Source organism: Neolamprologus brichardi, chromosome 1, assembly GCF_056152115.1.
Source record: "Neolamprologus brichardi isolate AB-2024 chromosome 1, ASM5615211v1, whole genome shotgun sequence".
NCBI classification, from domain to species: Eukaryota; Metazoa; Chordata; class Actinopteri; order Cichliformes; family Cichlidae; genus Neolamprologus; species Neolamprologus brichardi.
In genome coordinates this window covers 43,952,465-43,958,464 of record NC_142104.1, presented here as the reverse complement: position 1 = coordinate 43,958,464, position 6,000 = coordinate 43,952,465, and positions in this window count along the sequence as shown.

Here is a 6,000-nt window from a genome sequence, read left to right as displayed (position 1 = left end):
TTATTGTGAATGAATGATATTGTTTTATGATGCATTATACTGCTGACTTATAAGAAATACTGTTTGCAGAAAGTCATCGCCTTATTTGTCTGATTAGAAGAGAACAGAGCATACTGCCCCATCTCAGCAGGAGCAGATAAACAGGGAGCCAAGGTCGTAGCTTAGGCGCTGTGTGAGAGAAAGAATGTGAATGTTTAGGCTTTTATGATTAGGTGGGGGCCACTAGAGGCTATAAGAGTTTGATCAATGCTCCACCATTTTGAGATCTGATGCTGTCTTCTGTATGGTGTCCATCTCCCGCGTGTGTTCATTAAAATCATCGTTTGACTCAACCCGGCCGGACCATTGTTGTTATTTTGGTTTTCCTCTTGTATTCATCTCCAATATTTTGAATCCGTAATAGTTTGGGGGCTCGTCCTGTGGTATTGGGGTGGAAGTTGGAGGCTTGGACGGTCCGAGGTGGTCAGATGGGCAGACATTATCTGGCAATCGAACTGAGTGGATAGGCGCCTTTATAAAAGAGGTAGGCACAGGCCTGTTGATTTTATCCGAAGTGTGCTGAATTGGACGATAAAATTAAATGTCTATTCAGTAAAAGTTGCCGGTGAGTGTCTGTTTTGATTTTGATGAAAAAATTTCATGAGAATTGAAAGTTGAAGTAATGATAATGGAAGTTTTTTCAAAAAGGTCTCAAAGACTTTGGAGTCAGACCTGTTACAGATCGTCAACTTTTCTTTAATGTTAGGTGTGTTTCCAGAACCTCTAAAAATTGCTGTAATTAAACCTGTACTGAAAAAGGACAATCTTGACAAGACACAAATGAACAACTACAGGCCGATCTCAAATCTCCCATTTTTAAGTAAGATCATTGAAAAAGCAGTTTCTCAACAGCTCAATTACTTCTTAAACAGAATAACTGCTATGATGCCTTCCAGTCAGGTTTTAGACAGAACCACAGCGCTGAAACTGCTCTGACCAAAGTGTTTAATGACATATGTCTGAATACAGACAGTGGAAAAATGTCAGTCTTAGTTTTACTGGATCTCAGTGCAGCATTTGATACAGTCGACCACAACATATTACTCAAACGACTGGAGAACTGGGCAGGTCTTTCAGGAACTGTACTAAACTGGTTCAAAACATAGAAAACAGGAAATACTTTGTATCAATAGGTAACTTCACATCTGAGCAGACAAGTATCACATGTGGAGTTCCCCAAGGTTCCATGTTGGGACCCCTTCTGTTTAACATCTACATGCTCCCACTGGCACAGATTATAAAGAACAACAAAATAAACTATCACAGCTATGCAGATGACACACAAATATATATCACAATGTCACCAGGAGACCGAGGCCCTGTACAGGCTCTTGGTAAATGCATTGAGGAAATTAATGACTGGTTGTGCCACAATTTTCTCCAGGTAAACAAAAACAAACTGAGGTAATAGTCTTTGGCGCCAAAGAAAAACGATTACAGGTCACCAGAGAACTTCAATCTATACACCTAAAAACCACCAACCAGGCGAGAAATGTGGGTGTAGTGATGGATGCAGACCTAAACTTAGATAAACACATTAAGACAATAACAAAGTCAGCTTACTATCACCTCAAGAATATTTCAAGGATAAAAGATCTGATGTCTCAACAGGACCTGGAAAAACTAGTCTATGCATTCATCTTTAGTAGGCTTGATTACTGTAACAGCATCTTTACAGGTCTACCTAAAAATCAGTCAGACAACTACAGCTCATTCAGAGCTCTGCTGCTCGAGTCCTCACTAAGACCAAAAAAGTGGACCACATCAGTCCAGCTCTGAGGTCTTTACACTGGCTGCCTGTCCGTCAGAGGATAGACTTTAAAGTTCTGATGCTGGTCTATGAAGCTCTGAATGGTTTAGGACCAAAATACATCAGTGACCTCCTGACCCAGTATGAACCTTCCAGATCCCTCAGGTCATCTGGATCCGGTCTTTTATCAGCTCCCAGAGTCAGAACCAGACATGGAGAAGCTGCATTCAGCTTTTATGCTCCTTATATCTGGAACAAACTCCCAGAAAGCCTCAGATCAGCTGAAACACTCAGTTTATTTAAATCCAGGTTGAAGACTCAGCTGTTCTCAGCTGCATTTGAATAAAGCACCAAATCTACACTTTTAAGATTAAACTTAAATTTCAAAACTTATATTTTAACTACTGATTTTATCTACTGTTCTGATTTTATCTACTGTTTTTTTAATCAATTTTAAATCATGCTTTTTATTGTTTTTGTTTTTAAATGTCTCTGTAAAGCACTTTGAATCACCTTGCTGTTGAATTGTGCTATATAAATAAACCTGCCTTACCTCACTCCGTTCCTCACACGATCTGCAGCCACACATCTTGACATGTGGCTACGAAGCATCGGCTCCTTAAACAATTACAGACCAGTCGCTTTGACACCTCTCACTTCTAAATGTTTTGAAAGACTACTCTCGGTGTTACACCCTGGCCTAGGGGAAACCGGAGCACAACACAAGAAAATAACAAAGAAAAGGAAAGAATGCCCATACTCCCTGCTCCCAAGGAAAAAAACCCAGCACGGCCACAGTTTTACAACAACCAGTTATTTTATTAAACTCAAAAGGGTAGCGAATGTCAGGGTGGGCACGGCCAAAACAGCAAACAAAACACTCTAGAAATGAAACAGGACTGACTTGCCTATAATGAGAAAACCCCAAAGAAAACACAGGCCTCTTACCTGTCTCCCTAACCAAAACAAGAGAAAAAGGTGCTAAAAGAAAACGACTTCCCATCCTTACAGCAATCAGATCAAAAAAGGAGGTCTATTTACACCGTTTACAGTATTTACAATGTGACCAAGCTCTTTTCATCCCAGTAACACGTTCACACACAGGAATAAATTGGAAGCAGGAAGCAGGCAGGGATGTCGCTCTGGACAAGTCCTAATTTATAGCTGACCTCATTCAGTCTTCCACCAATCGTCAGCCTCCCCCTGGAAACACGAGCACAAACAATGCAGAGAAGAAACAACGCCACCCTCAGGTGTGGTGAGCAACAACAACACACAAAAACCACGAGCTGGGTCATCACACTCGGCCACATTAAATCTTTTTACTACCTTAGACCAACACTGAGGATGATGTAAATACACACTGCTATGACTCTTCTTGACCAGAGGGAAACATATATATGGGTGCTGTTTGTGGACTGCAGGTCCACCTTTAACACCTTTGTACCCAGCAGGCCGGTGATGACTTTCTAAGCTGTAGGGCACAAACTGTGAGACCTGTTGTGTAAAGCACTTTTAATGCTCAGATCAGTGTTGGGAAAATTACTTTTAAAATGTATTCCATTACAGAATACAGAATACATGCCCCAAAATGTATTCTGTAACGTATTACGTTACGTTACTCAATGAGAGTAACGTATTCTGAATACTTTGGATTACTTTATATATTATCATGCTGTTTACAACTACATGAATGTACTATTGCTGTGATTTATTACTGTTACTGAAGGTCCGCGGCTCCGAACCGTAGTAAAGGGACCTCTGGCTAATACGGTGGGTTCTGTGTCGGGTCGTAGCCGAAAACTAGCTTTACTTTGTTGTCTGGGTCACTTTGCTAGCAGAGACAGAGAGAGGCGTTGAAAGGCTGCTCCAACTGAACTTATTGTTTTTGGAGGAAAACACGAACACGGTGTACAGTCGAGTCTTAATAGCTTACTTACAACTGGGCTCGTCAGGCACTCTTCTTGGCTGCAGTGGTTATTATTATATTTACATGCTTCCAGCTCCCGTTTCTGCTCGATGACAGCTCGTACTTTTCCTTTTTCTCCCTCCCTCGCTCACAGACACATAACGTGTATGGCAGTCCATTCTCCCTGCAGCACGGACTACACTGCCCATGATGCTACATTCTTTAGAGCTATACATGTAGCATTCTGCCTGTTAGCTTAGCACAACAACAACAAAAAGGCCTCTCTCACCCAGGAAACACGCAGAGAGAGAGCGTCACCCTGTAACCATGGCAACCGTAACGCTGCCGCCTGGAACAACAGAACGTAGCTGTCAAACAAAACCCAAACAGTCCTGACCCGCCACAATATGAAACAGGGAAGTACCGCCATGTAATCCATTTATTTCAACAAAGTAACTGTATTCTAAATACCACTTTTTTAAACGGTAACTGTAACGGAATACAGTTACTCATATTTTGTATTTTAAATACGTAACGGCGGTACATGTATTCTGTTACTCCCCAACACTGGACATAAGTTAACATAAGATGTTAGCTTGGTGGCGAGTAGGCTTCATTAATAGTAATAAGTATGAGTAAAACAGTGAAATGTGGATTATTAAATATTAGGTCTCTCTCCTCCAAGTCTCTGTTAGTACATGACTTAATAATTGATCAACAAATTGATTTACTCTGCCTTACAGAAACCTGGTTGCAGCAGGATGATTATGTTAGTTTAAATGAATAAATACACCCCCGAGTCATTCTAACTACCAGAAATCTGGAAGCACAGGTCGAGGGGGCGGTGTGGCAGCAATTTTTCACACCAGTCTATTAATTAATGAAAGACCAAGACAGACTTTTAATTCATTTGAAAGCCTGATGCTTAACATTGTCCACCCCAGCTGTGAAACTCAGAAACCAGTCTTACTTGTTATCATCTATCGTCCACCTGGGCCTTACACAGAGTTTCTGTCTGATTTCTCAGACTTTATATCTGATTTAGTTCTGAGCTCAGATAAAATAATTATTGTGGGTGATTTTAACATCCATGTTGATGCTAAAAATGACAGCCTCAACATGGCATTTAATCTGTTGTTAGACTCAATTGGTTTCTCTCAAAATGTAAAAGAACCCACCCACCACTTTAATCACACTCTAGATCTTGTTTTAACATATGGCATAGAAACTGAACATTTAACAGTGTTTCCTGAAAACCCTCTCCTGTCTGATCATTTCTTGATAACATTTACATTTACAATAATTGATTACGCAGCAGTGGAGAGTGGACTTTATCAAAGTAGATGTCTTTCTGAAAGTGCTGTAACTAAGTTTAAGAATATAATCCAGCCACTGTTATCATCGTCAATGCCCTGTACCAACACAGAGCAGAGCAGCTATCTGAACGCTACCCCAACAGAGGTCGATTATCTTGTTAATAATTTCACCTCCTCACTACGTACGACTCTGGATACTGTAGCTCCAGTGAAAACTAAGGTCTCTAATCAGAAGTACCTGACCCCGTGGTATAATTCTCAAACACGTACCCTAAAGCAGATGACTCGTAATCTGGAGAGGAAATGGCGTGTCACAAACTTAGAGGATCATCATTTAGCCTGGAGAAATAGTTTGTTGCTTTATAAGAAAGCCCTCCGCAAAGCCAGAACAGCTTACTACTCATCACTAATTGAAGAAAATAAGAACAACCCCAGGTTCCTCTTCAGCACTGTAGCCAGGCTGACAAAAAGTCAGAGCTCTTTTGAGCCAACCATCCCTTTAACGTTAACTAGTGATGACTTCATGAACTTCTTCACAAATAAAATTTTTATCATTAGAGAAAAAATTACCAATAATCATCCCACAGATGTAATATTATCAACAGCTACTCTTAGTACCATTGATGTTAAGTTAGACTCTTTTTCTCCAATCGATCTTTCTGAGTTAACTTCAATAATTACTTCCTCCAAACCATCAACGTGTCTTTTAGACCCCATTCCTACAAAACTGCTCAAAGAAGTCCTGCCATTAATTAATTCTTCGATCTTATATATGATCAACCTATCTCTAATAATCGGCTATGTACCACAGGCCTTCAAGGTGGCTGCAGTTAAACCTTTACTCAAAAAGCATCTCTAGACCCAGCAGTCTTAGCTAATTATAGGCCAATCTCCAACCTTCCTTTCATATCAAAAATCCTTGAAAGAGTAGTTGTCAAACAGCTAACAGATCATCTGCAGAGGAATGGTTTATTTGAAGAGTTTCA